The sequence below is a fragment of the Grus americana genome, chromosome 3 (genome assembly GCF_028858705.1).
Source record: "Grus americana isolate bGruAme1 chromosome 3, bGruAme1.mat, whole genome shotgun sequence".
Classification (NCBI taxonomy): domain Eukaryota; kingdom Metazoa; phylum Chordata; class Aves; order Gruiformes; family Gruidae; genus Grus; species Grus americana.
The window spans coordinates 63,080,789-63,094,204 of record NC_072854.1 but is presented as its reverse complement, the minus strand read 5'-3'; the positions used below and the strand labels follow the sequence as shown (position 1 = coordinate 63,094,204).

At 42.3% G+C, this 13,416-nt stretch overlaps 1 long non-coding RNA gene across 1 annotated transcript; it reads left to right on the top strand.

Annotated features, from left to right (window-relative positions):
• The first annotated feature begins 5,627 nt into the window (after positions 1-5,627).
• On the top strand, positions 5,628-11,998 carry LOC129205410 (uncharacterized). Its single transcript, XR_008576716.1, has 3 exons — positions 5,628-5,958; positions 9,394-9,536; positions 10,335-11,998. It is a non-coding gene; the product is annotated as an uncharacterized LOC129205410 (long non-coding RNA).
• Positions 11,999-13,416: the final 1,418 nt, after the last annotated feature.

Below are 13,416 nucleotides of genomic sequence, written 5' to 3'. Positions count from 1 at the left end.
GTATGTAGTAGAGGTTCACATTCAAATATTACAGGTACTGTTAGTAGAGTCTAACTGTTAAAAAGAGGGAGATTCAAAGGATTTAATAATCAGATTATTTCTTTCCAGTTTATTCCTTCCCTGACCAGGTACAAAGTAAGAAATGTCAGTTTAAGGAATATTAAAAAGATTATATAAGCTGTCTTTCTCATAATACCTTAATTTTCATAATAAAGGACCTGGGACTTGCAGAGTCCTGTAAGACATGCTAAGAAGCTCCTTAGTTCCTGCATGGCAGAGACATGGAGCTGCCTGTGGAACTCTTTGGTAAGCTGGCTGCATAAAAACCTCGGATAACAATCTAATACAGGATAAGCTGGCTTATTGCAGCTTTTTTTTTTTCCTCCTGGTGACTCCCCTGGGTGCATAAGAGATTGAGAAAGAAGCATGAACTTAAACCCTGACTAGATCTATATCTTTCCAAGGAGCAGTTGGTCACAACTTTGCCTCCTCTTTCCTCTGCACCAAATGGAGTTTGGGAGCTTGGCAGTGTTTGGGGATGCTGCAGTTTAGAACACAAGACTCTTATTTCAGACCTGTAGTGTGATTTTCTGTTGTGTAACTCTGAAAGAGGAGAGATTTTAGAGTATCACAGATGTTAAATGAAATTTCCAAGAGACAGATAACAGGGCAGGAGCTGCGTTATCACAAGTACAGAACAATTGGTGACTTGGAAGTCACTGGTATGAAATAACCTGAAAGTTTTAAAACTCACCTCTTGAGTCATGCAACATATGGTGCCCAGAAGAGCTTAAGAGCTACCCAGATAAAATATTCACTGTCCAGTAGCTCTGGAGCTCATTACCCATAAATACTATAGGGTTTATAGGTATGCCAAGGAGGCAGAGGAGATGAAATGTACTTCTGCCTTCAGAAGGGCAATTAATGTAATAGCATTCATTGCTTTTATAGATAATGCTGCTATTTAGGAAGTCCTAAAGTACATGATGTCTTTGCTGATTACATTTCCTGTGTAAGCAAAATGTTCAGCAAGTTACATAACTGCATTTTTCTTCCTACCTCATTGCTGGCAGCAGCAGTGCAGGTTTCTGGAGCGCTGCAAGCCTCGCTTCACTTCCATTTCTAGGTGACCTAAGAGCAAGGAGAAAAGAGTGGAGGGAGAGCAGGGGACCCGAGAGATAAAGAGTGATCCTGTTGCAATAAATCCTTCATTCAGTCTGTGTAACTCATACACACTTCCTGCCTTCCTCTTGCATCCCTCAACAGATTGAGGCTCCCTGTGGCCTGATGCACCCCACCTGAGGTCATTAATGCAATCATGACACAACAAAGTGGCTGAAGTCATTTCCCTTTTTATCCCTGGTGAACTAAGCTGAGGAATGAAGACCACCTCCCTCACTGGGCTTGAGCCTGCTAGACAGCTCTTTCCCTCCCGCTTATGCTGCACAGTCTCTTTTCCCATACTGTGGGGCCCCTTTCCCATAATGTAACTTTTAGTGGATCAGTGAGTAAAGAGTGTCAAGACAGACATTTGACCAGAGGATGTCAGACAGGCATCCTCTGCATCATCTTCTGCAAGCAGTTCAACAGAAATAATTGTGGTGGGGACCATTTTGGGCATGTCCTCTAAGGGTAAAATTATAGGGGTAATTTTGCTGCCGCTGGAATGGCTTATCTGACTTTTGTATGCCTTTGTGGTAGAACAGGCCCTTGCCCTGGTTTTTTAGTCAATTTAAAGAGTGAGTCAGGGCAAGAGGAGTCTATTTCAAAGTTTCCATATTAATTATTATGAGTCAAAGTAAAAATTAATATAAGATTAGTGGTTTTGCTTAAGTAGCACTGTCCAATCTGATTAATAAGTACCCTTCGGCTGACCTCGAAATATGTTGTAAAACTTCTTCAAGATAAGGACCAAAAAATGTACCAAGACACTTCTGCTGTTCTTGTATTTGTTTATTGTACTTCTGCTCCAGTTTCCTCTGCTGCCAATGGCTTTTAAATACAAATGAGCAATCTGTGGGCCAAATTAAAGGAAAGAAAGCAGACTTTTAAAGAAAATGGTGGGAGTTCAGCAATGGAGTGTATATGAAATCAAAGTTGTATTGTTTGCAGTTTTGTAATACAGAGATTCCCTCTCAACAGATGGATCATTGCCCTACTGCATGTAGACAGGCGATGTCCTCATGGCTGAACCCCTTAAGGGATCCAGTGCACTTAGATAGGAGAGCTTAAAACATCCTGTGCAGAAGTCAAGCCCAAAAGCTGTTAGCACCAGGGAATGTTCAATCTGGAAATTAAGGGAACTAAGATACATGAGAAGATGAGACACTTCTTAAAAAGACTCTAAAACCAGCTTTGGTTTTCATCAGTATTCTGTTAACTATTATATTGCATTTTTGGGTGGCTTGACACGGGGTCATGTGAATCTGCAGCACGGCTCTGGGAGCAGCAAGGAGTGACAAGCTCAGTACACTCTGGCCGTTCACTCCAAGTGAAAGGTAGAGATACGAGCCATGCTGCAAGCCCTTTGCCCCAGGAATCAGGGAAAGCTGCTCCTTTGTCCTGTTCTGCCTCTCCAGGAATCAGCAGCAGCCCTCTTTCAGACGATGCGTGATGGAAGGGTCAATCTCCTCCTCTTCAGTCTAAGCCTTTCTCTGTAGTGCCATTTGTCTCATTTTTGGCAGCCATCAGCAGTTTTGCTTAGGGTACGTGGGACACTTGCTGCAGACAATTTACAAACATCAGGGGAAAGAAGGGAGTTGGCGGTGTTTTTGAATTCCCATAAGTTCTTCTTTTTTTGTTGTTTCTAATGAGTAGCTGAAAAACAAAACGGGTGTTTTATTTCCTGATGAGCGCAAATATTTGTCCAAAATAACTTACATTGTTTATTATCACGATTCTATTTGAACGTTTCTTTTTTAGGCACCATATGAAAGCTCTTATTTCTTCCATGATGGATATTTGTCATCAGCTCATGTGGATGTTTTGGCAAACCAAAGGATGGATTGTTCTGTTTTGCTTGCTTGGATTGTGAAATAGGAATATCCGTAACATGACAGGGCATGAAAGAGCCTGAAATGAATTAAGGCTGTACTTTAATGAATGGGCTTTTCATTTAGTGGATTCTTTATAAACAACTGTGGTAAATCCACTTTCAGTAAGTCCAAAGGATGGTTGACACATACATTTCATATGGGTGGGTACTGGCAGACTAGAACTGACGATGCATCATTCCAGATGGACCATTTTTTCGGCAGATGAGTGTTCTAGCTATCGCATTTCAACTGGAAGAACTGCTCTGGTGTAGAGCCAATACAATATGTACTATGTTTAATCTGATTACTCAGTTCAAAACCTGGACAGAGGAGTACATTCTCAAGCTGGATACTCCAGGAATCATCCAACCAATGTGGATGTCTCAGCCTTCACTGTAAAGGGGGCAGGTTTCTACCTGCCGAAGTGTTTGCTAAGTTAGGCTGAAGGTAACTGAGCCAATGGATATTCCATGCTGAAGGTGGAAGAACTGAGCAGGCATATACAAGTAAAATGTGATAATGCTTCATGCTTCATTCAAAGTTGTGTATTTATTCAGATGCAGAGTCCCTCCAGGCAAATGTTGCACCTGACTGTTTTTCAAGTTTTAAACCATAAACAAAGATAACACCTATAATCAATCCTTAAGAGAAAATTAGAGATCTGTATACAAATGAGAGTATGACGGAAAATGTTGTGACTATGCATCTGTTGTAAATATTTGAAAACATTGAATTTTGCCAAGACAACTGTGCCAAAAAATGCAGGTCATTAGAAAGCAAGATTTCTAAGGAAGCACAGGCAATAAGTTGGATCATTTTGCTTTGCTGATCTTTTCAGGAAGTACAGCAGCTGAGTGCAAATGTACTATTGATTCCTTAAGGGCTTACTAACCCACTTGAAACAGAACCTGATGTACATCTAGCCATTTAATTTCTCATGATGATGTAGGCTTACATCACTTTTTGCTTTCAGATGCGTCTCAAAGAGTACCACCAGTGTTCATGTGGCAGTTTGCATGGAAGAGTTCAAGGCGACTGACACTCACTGTGTGCTCCTGTTCATATCAGAGAATGCTGGAGCTGAGCCCAATAATCACAACCCCAAATAAACATCTGGTATTCCTGATTGCCAACAGCTTCCTCGGAAAGTCACGTACATCTGGAGCTAGTCTGGAGAAATGTTTTTGTGGGACACGTGGCCAGAACACTCCTAATGATATCTGTGCCCCTTGCCTGTGGCCACTTTTTATTGTTGAAAGTACTAGTGTGATTTTCAGTCCTTGACGATCCCTTTGTGTTAGATTTTGTATTAACCTGCTGCTAGGCATCTAGTTCCAGCTGCAGACACTGATTCATACCCACAGAAACACCTCCTACTGCTCCATGAGGCAATGGGCTGTGAACAAACTTACCGTCATCCATCAAAATGATTTCACAAACTTGTTCCTGACTTTTGTTGACCCTATGTTTTCAGAGCTGAGAATGCAAAACGCAAGCTCTGTGGCTCAGGGCTGAAAGTTTGGATCAGATAAGAGATACTGTTCCTTTGCACTAAAGTATAAGATTATAATTACAACCAGATCGCTGGTGTGACTACTTAGAGAGGTAAAATGTAAAATCATTGCATCTGTAAGCATAAACTCCATCTTTGCAGATCTTTTAACCTAATTAAATAAGTGGTTAATGTTTCCAGGAAGAGTGCATGAGAAGATGTGAACACAACAGAAGACAACTTCTCTTGTCTTTTTTTAAAAGATGCTCAGATTTTTCACCCCAGCATTTGCACAGCTCTTGCTGAGCAAAATAGCAGATATACCTAATGTGACTGTAGGTTTATCATGCATTGAAAGACATCAGTCAGTACATTACATACTTTAGAGTCTGTTAGTGCATCAGTGACCCAATTAGTGTGCAGTAAACAGATGCATACCCTGGAAACATTCCCATCTCCCTAATTATGTTAAGTCTGACTCTTTTTAATAACAAGTCATTATGATAGATAAGGGACGGAGGATACAGAATTCAGTCGAATGAGTATTTCAGGCATCGTTTAACTATAGTAAGCAAGGGGTTAACATGGAAATTAGATGCCAGAGTAGACATGATAAAGCAATTTATGAAATTTAGCAAGACTGTCCATTTTAGCCTGACTGATATGGACTGGTACTGAACTGAAGGTTATTGACCTGACCTGGTTTGCATCTGACGGTGCTGGTTTTGAGAGCAAATGAGTTCTGGTGCCTACGAGCTCATAGGGTTTCTAGTTTCTCAGCAGATACGCATTGGCTGGCCTTGTCTTTCAGATTGGCTTATGCAAACACACCCCTAACGATTCCCACAGATCGCGTAACTGGAGTGAAATGTGCTGCTGGAAGTAGCAGTTGCTGAAATCTGGCACTGATCCCCTGTGATTGAGCAGGACACGATGAGTACTCGCACGTGCATTAGTTACGCACGTGCCTGCTCCCACTCAGGCTATGAGAGAGGAAGGCTCACGCAGCAGTGACGTATAGCACAAGGCGTTGAAAGGCTAGTGTACACGTCTGACTCCCTCTAACTTTAAATTTTAGATGCCTAGATATTGCCAAGGAGTCTTTCCCCTTAAGCAGTGGCCTGTACTGAAGCTAAGAGCCATGTAAAGACAATCTGCTCTATAACCCTCTGTGTGGCACTTCCAATCATCCTCCCACTGTGTCTGGGACTGCTGCAGCCAGCTGCAGGCGAAGAGGATGAAAGTGTGGCTCCTTTCCACAACCACTGTCAATCCATTGCGTCCTGAGCTGAGCTGCCCTGGATGGCTGAACTGCAACAATCTCAAAATAGAAGATTTCTGTCTAGAAAGGGAGCCAACTGAGCTTTGGTTTTTCTAAGACCTTGATCTGCTTTACACCTGATGTAATCAGGGTAACCTGATGTAACCAAGGTAACATCGATTGTAATTCGGAGGCAAGCAATCATGTTGAAAATGGCCTCTTGTAATGTTGTGATAATCTGTGGTCGTTTACTAGGGGTCACTATGGACTAGCTGCTTTAGCTCAACTGACAGGTGATCCTAACCGAACTCCAGACTTTCAGTAGTGCTATAATTCTTCTTAGTCTATGCATATTTCTTATGTAAGTGGAATTGAAAACATGTCTTCATAGCATTTCAGTGAAATTTTTGCAAATATTTAGCTGATTTAAATTTATTTTTGAGAGTATTTCCAACATATTCAGAAAAAAAAATTAGCCCTTTGTTTTAACTAATATTATGAATTTTCTAAGGTTTCCAGAGCATCTTAAGCAATGGGAGGTAAAAATGTTCTGCATAATAAGAGTTTTGAGACAAACATATATATATATAATGCTGCAAGCCTTTTTTTTTTTAAAAAATTGAAGTAGAGATTGATCTCAGCTAGGTATCATTCACACTGGCTTCTTGTGTGGGTTGTAAACTGGAAATAGATGTCAGGAATAAATGGCATGCTCTTCTGCTCTGTTTGGTCTTGTGAAGAATGTACTTGATGATTAGGGTCTCAGGCCCCTGCTCTTGCTGTGCCAGTGTCAGTCACAAGGGCGGGCAGAGAGGCGAGCAAAACTGTTCTTGAAAGGCACGGAGCTGGATAGTGATCCACTGCGCCCAGAGACTACCAGAGGCAATTGCCTGGTCCCACAAAGCTGCAGGTCAATATGTTGTCCATGAGCTCTCAATGAGCAGCACAATGGCTTAGGGTTTTGTCTGTCAGCTTATTCACATTCAGGCCCTGCCTGATATACACTGGAGCAAATCTATTTGGATCTTCTTGGAGAGTGGCTATCCCATTTTGAGGCGTCTGTTGAGGTCTTGAAACATCCCTTGGTTCCATACAGAAACAAACCCAAGCTCTTTCAAACATGTTCACCAAACTGAGTTGTGTCACAATGTCCCTTTTCATCAACATCTGAACTGTTTGGGAAGTGTTACATGTGTCTGTTCTCATGCGTTTGTCTTCCTCTCTTCTTTACTTTTTTCCCTACCCCACCCTCTTCCCTCCTTCCTGTCAAAACAGCGACAGCTTATGTTTTGCAAAACAGGTAAGTTTTGATTTCAGCAAAATTTAATATAGTGAAAAATTTTGGCTATCTCCAAAGGTGTGCTTTCCTGTGCTGCCTAGCTCGGGGGTAAAAAGTACCTCCACCTCGCCTGTCACCCCTGCCCTTCGCACATAAGCTATTAATACAAGACAATATATCCCTGTTAGTTAAAACACCTTTATTTTTTGGGCGTACAAGCAGCGTCCTTTCCTCGCCCTCCGTCCTCCCCCCATACCAAAACAAAGCAAAGGCCAGCGGGACCAGAGCGTGTGAATTTCACTGCCTCCCTCCTCAGCCACGCACCTCTTTCCCTCCCGCAGGGAGGTGAACACCATCCACGCATCATTTGAAATAGGAACAACATAAAACAATCTGTTTTCAGATTTTCTAAATATTTCCCAACTTCCATTGCAGGCTGTTGTCTTCACGCTGTAAATTTGTGCCAAGAACACCCCAACAGCATTCTTCTCTGCCTTCCCAAATCACTCGGAGAGCAAACCTTTCCTTGAGTCATTGGTTTCTGCAAGAAAGCGTTTGTGTTTATTACATATGAAGGAAGAATGGCTAGACTGCACATTTTACAGCTTGCAGCTCTCCAGTGAAAGCCATAACTAAGGATTTTGACAGCACAGCGTTGCTTTCTCCTCCGTGTATCTTGATCTGTGAACAGGACTTCTCCCCTCCGAGAGCAGCCAGGGTGCTGCTGTGCTGGGTAGGAAACAGCTGCCTGGCAGTTCTCTATCCCCTCCGAGCCCATAAGGCTCTGGGACACATTGTGCTATCTATAACTTGTTTTACTGCCTGAATGAAAAGCTTTTGATGTAATAAACAGTGTACATAGTGCAGTTTCACGGGATAATATGATCATCTGTATTGCAGTGAGCTATACTGAATGGCTCAGTCTAGACAGGAATGTGTTAAATTAGTACTGGAAGAATTTAGCAGGCATTAGAATTAATTGAGAGGATTTATTTTTTTCCTACAGTAAAATATGTAAGATATCTAGCACCTAATACTTAAGTTGGAACATAGAAATTTTCAGTACTCATCATCAGAAGTACTTAAAGTGATCTCGGTATGTGCTAATACTTGTCTGTGAGGTCCTGTACTCGTGACAGTAGCAAAAGCTTGCCCTGCCCTATATGAGTGCATTTGTGCCTGGCCATGACTACATTTTGAGCAGACATAATTCTTGATTGCTTCCGTTTATTTCCTCACTGCTCTAGCAATGTAGCACACTTGTAGTTCTCTATATTTTTTCCTCTGGGTCAAATCACCATCACTTTCTACTTTTGTAAAGTGCTATTGGAGCAAACATCCTACCATTTGGTGTTTGTGTTTCAGCTCTCCCACTCTTCACTAACTGTTCCAATACAGAAAGCACGATTCAGTGATTAAAGCAAAGAAAGGAGGTTAATAGACTGGGGTGCTGTTTCTCAATGGGGCATCAGTAGCTGTCATGTGAAAACGGCAAGCAACTTTTTAAGCTCCTTGAGCCACGCCGTAAAACAATACTCTGCACTGGGATGTGACTCAGTCTGCAGGTGCTCAGCATCAGGCAAATAGAGTTTCCTTCCCATTCAAAAAGCTTGTGTACCTGAAAGACTGTCTGATCTTTTGTCCCTACCACCTGGTTTAAAACACATACTACCTTTTCTTACCACCCTACTTGTATTTTTGTGCTAGTTCATAGTTCAGTCAACATAAAGAGGTCAGTTTAATTTCTGAGATGCGAAGAGCTCCTATTATCCACAGGTCTGAAACCACATTGCCACAGCCTGGTGCCTGAAGTCTGAAAATCTGAGTGAATAGGTCCTAATTTTAGCACTCAGATTTTCAGGCACCCATGTTAAATGGCATCTGATAATTATGTCATTTGGTACAATTGCCTAATACAAATGGACTATCACAAAGCTTAATTTTTCATCCTTACAAAATGTGTCAGGGTACCTATATATAGCTGATATATTGATATGGAACATCATCCCTACTGCTGTGGAATAGCTGTTTTGCAAAATTACCTTTTCCAAAATGAAATGGCTGAACTTTGCTTAATGTTTGTTAGCTTGATCCAGATAGAAGCAGAAAAGTAGTTTTTCTGGCCGCTTAGTATTTCTGCCTGCTTTACACTGAGCTTAGGGGAAAGGTTGACACTGCCTGCATTTTGGTGTACATTGACAATATCTAGTTTGAGCTGGGGATGCTCTTTCACCCGTGGCCCTGAAGTTCCTGGTCACTGTTCGTGGCACATGTTTCAATTAGACCATTCACTCCAATAAAGCCCATTTCTAATGTCCATTAACAGGAAGATTCTGCTGTCACTCTCTGCAACTGTGCACGAAGAGTGATAGGAAATGCTGTTACTTCAGGGGACTCTGAAGACCACCAAGGAGGCAAGCAAGATGAGACATCAGAAGACAAGCAGAACGCATTTATGCTAACTTCTGGGTGTGTGACCAAGGACTGGATCCAGTCACTATCTGTGCACAACTTCACATGTATCTCAGGCTCTGGAGATCCAGAGCATCAAGTATATTGACGATATATTGCAGACCTGAGTCTGTTCGTTTAGGCAGTCTGGGTGGATTGAAGAGAGGCAGGTCCAGGTCTCACCACAGGTCTCTCAGAAGGCATGGCAATCATTTCCAGATTTGCTTTCTTGGAGACAGGGGATGCTGCCATCTCTTAAGTGTTTGAACTCAGGCTCTGAATGGTGGGTGCCTGACTCAGAGAGATTTGGGTCAAGCAAAGCCTGCAATGTGGGCAAAAATTTCAGTCATGAGGAGCAGAAAGTTTATGTCTGCACTTGAATCTGCTCCCATCTCTGCTTACCAGTGTGTGATGGCCTTTTAAGAGTATGCACTTCAGGGTTCTCCCGCAGTATGAGCTAATATAAGGCTGTGGGCACTGTGGGCCATGAAGGCAATTCTTTTTGAGGCACTCTACTGCTAAACCTGCTCAATAGCTCTCCAGAGGAGGATGAAGACTGTTTTTACAGCTGAATACGGTGTAAGCATTGAACTATGGGCCTTTCATCTTAGAGATGACTCCCTACCATATGTTTTTGTTATAAAGAACAAGGTCAAGTTTAGTGTTACATAGCTAAAGGTTTGCATAGGACTTTAGAAAAACAAAAGAATCTACATTATTATAAAAAACAGAGCTCTTACTTATACATAATGAGCTAAAGTAAATATGTTACAGTTTAACAGCTGATTTGGAAAGTCCTTTTCACTGTTCCCACAGTTTCAAAGCCCAGGAGTACGAAGACTTTTTGAAGAAACTAAACAACTATAACCGCGATGGACGATTTCATGCAGGCGATAAATTGGCTGTTCAGAAGAATAATTCCTGCATTGCAGGAGAACTTGCTTCTCTGCTTTCTGCCTCCTTCAAGCAAACCGCCTGTGCAGAGCTGAGGCAGTCCTGTTGGGGAGTGATCAATATGCTGCCACATACCATCCGTAATTCTGGAATTTGCTTCTCCCACCCACACCACGGTGGTTTCACAATGTGCTTTCTTGTGCTGTAGCAGGGACAGCCTCCTCAGGCTGTTTTTCTTAGTCATGTGGATTTGTCAGATCCAGCCTTTTTTCCTAATCAAACGGGCTTTTCAGTGTGTACGCAGCATTGGATAAGCACAAAGGCTCACATAGTCGGTCCAGATGACTCTTTAAGGAGGCTTTCAATGTCTGTAATTTACTGCCCATGTTTTCTTTTCTTTGAAGCATACCTTACCTCCCTGCTTGGACCAAGCAGTGCTATGGCACCCGTTCTGGGTAAAAATGAAAGTGTGGTCCTTTATCAGCAGTGAACAATATTTCATTTGAATGTTTGTGCTGCAAAACCGCACTGACAAAGGACTGTGCAGGGGTGGATAGATTGGGAAAACCTGTGGGACAGCATGAAGAATTAGTGTGTGGGCAGCATGGCTCACTGGTTAGGCGTGGAGACCCGACAGATCTGGCCCTGGCAGACAGACCCTGAACTTGCGTGGACCAGTAGAGCTCTGCTACATTCAGTGGCACTACAACAGTTTACAAAGCGTGAGTTTTTCTTTTTCAATATCCTGCTCTCCGGTGACCACCCTGACTAGCCGAATTCCTTTTTCCGAGGGCACATTTCCTAGCTGTTAAATATCAAATTATCCAAATTAAAAAACCTGCCAGTAAGGCTTTGGTTTGCTTCCTGCATTGCTGTTGGTAGTTAATGAGCAATGGTATGTGGCTGCACCATCCTCTGGGGCTTAATCTCCCCTTCGTGTTAATAGTTAGTTATATCACAGAGGCCCACTGAATGGAGACTATTCCCTCTTGAAAAATTGCTCTCTCCTCTGAAGCAGAGGACTTGCGTGAGAAGAGAAGCATCCTATAACACTGGTTTAATCCTTCAGAAGATCCTGAATTTTGAAAGGACTACAACAGAGTTTGTCTACCGTATTAGTGTCACACAGGGACAGGACCTGTGTCCTGTGGACTTCCAGACATGTAGCATCGCTGTGGACAGCTTCAGTCTCACGTCAGGGAGTCCTGTGAGCAATCATCTTGCTGCTGGTACTGTGACCCGTTGCTGGTGAGGCTGACCTCTCCAGCGTGGGAGCGTGGAGCACAGCACAACCTGCTCAGTATGCTGCCTGGGGAGGCTTCTTCAAAGTGAGTCTGGAGGCATTCACTGCTACGCTATGCGCCGTAGCCTGGGCGTGTGTTAAATATAGGAATAGCAGCTGGAAGAATAGAGGCAGATGAGGGAATCCGAGGTAACAAGAAGACAATGCTGGTCAGATACACTGTTTCTTACTGGTTTCAGTCAGTTTTCCCCACTTTTCCACTAAAATTCTGTTCGGAAAACAACTCCCCTATTTTTTTCCTTCTCCTGCTGGGCTTGTGATTACAAATAAAAATGGAAGCATGTATGTGGCCCTCTTGAATCACATTTTCTACATAGCTGTATTGAATTGGGATCTTCTAAACATGGCAAGGTTTTGGTCTTTTCAGAAATCTCTTTTTTCAGTAATGTTTCCCATCAGACTGCTGCAGGCATTCAAAGAGTAAGTGTTTAAATAATGGATAGAAATGCCAATGCCAAACAAAATGCTGAATTCCTGGAGGCCACAGGTTAAAAAGAGAAGGTTTTTGGCAGCTAATTGAAATCTAAGTGGGATTTTTCCAGTGTGCTATTTACCCATTTGTTCTCTCTTCGCTAATATTTAACAGGCCTTTATTGATTTGTACTGTAAATGGAAACGAAAGGTTACTTTTTTTGTCTCATAATCAGTGGATATATATATATTTCATATATATATATATATATATCATGCATATTTCACAAATCAATGCTTGGAGAAATCACGTCCTGGCACAGTTGCTGTAAAGGCAAAATGGCATTAGTTATTTTTTAAATAATAAATCTCCAAATCTGAGTAAAATCTCCACCGAGATATGTAGAAAATCTCCATTACTGCCGCATTGCCAGCATGTCTGAATCTAGCAATGAACTCAGCTTCACAAGTTTTTTAAGTTCCCTTTGAGTCTACAGTCAGGTCAGGCGTCTCTTCCCTGCTAAAATGGGAGTACTTAAAATTTTATCTGTGGTAAGTCTCTTTCAGATTCAGCTGTCAGATGCAAATCTCTTTTGGCTTGGGTTTTTCAGATTCCCATCTGCAGGGAGCACCGTGAGGTCCCACATGTCCTCCTGCTTCCCTGTCCCAGTCCCACGTGGGGCTGTTCCCCTCTGGGGTTTGGACTGCCTGGGCATTGAAAAGCTCATTTCCCAGATGTGCACGTACCTCTAGGATTTCTGCTTATTAGCCAAGATTTTTAGTCATATGGGGAGGATTTATGAAGTTGATATAAATTTGTCAAAGTGTAAAACTTCCACACAGTTCACTTCTTATCAACCAAGCCATTCCTATAAATAATTGTTAATTTGCAGTTTTTGACATATTTCCCTCCTCCTTTTTTTCCCTTCTGATGTTGCCAGAGCTTCTTGTGTCCATCTGAACACTGGCAGCAAAACCCATTTCCATTCTCCGTGATACTCTAAATCCTACAGCTGTGTGAAAGCATGTCACATCCATGCCATGAAGGGTGGCAGACACTGCCACTCTGGTCCTTAGCGCCTGACTGAATTTGCAACCCAATTCTACTGCAGGGCATTTAAAACCACATCTGTGTCATTCCCTCTCTGACAGGCATGCTGTTGCCTGTGGGGTTGGAGGGCTCTAGGTGCATTTTCTTCAGCACAAGTTTGTACCACTACTTCTCTTGATTCTGCCAGAATTTTGTACACCGGTGCTGGTAACTTTAACAAATGTGAAATCTCAGTGAAA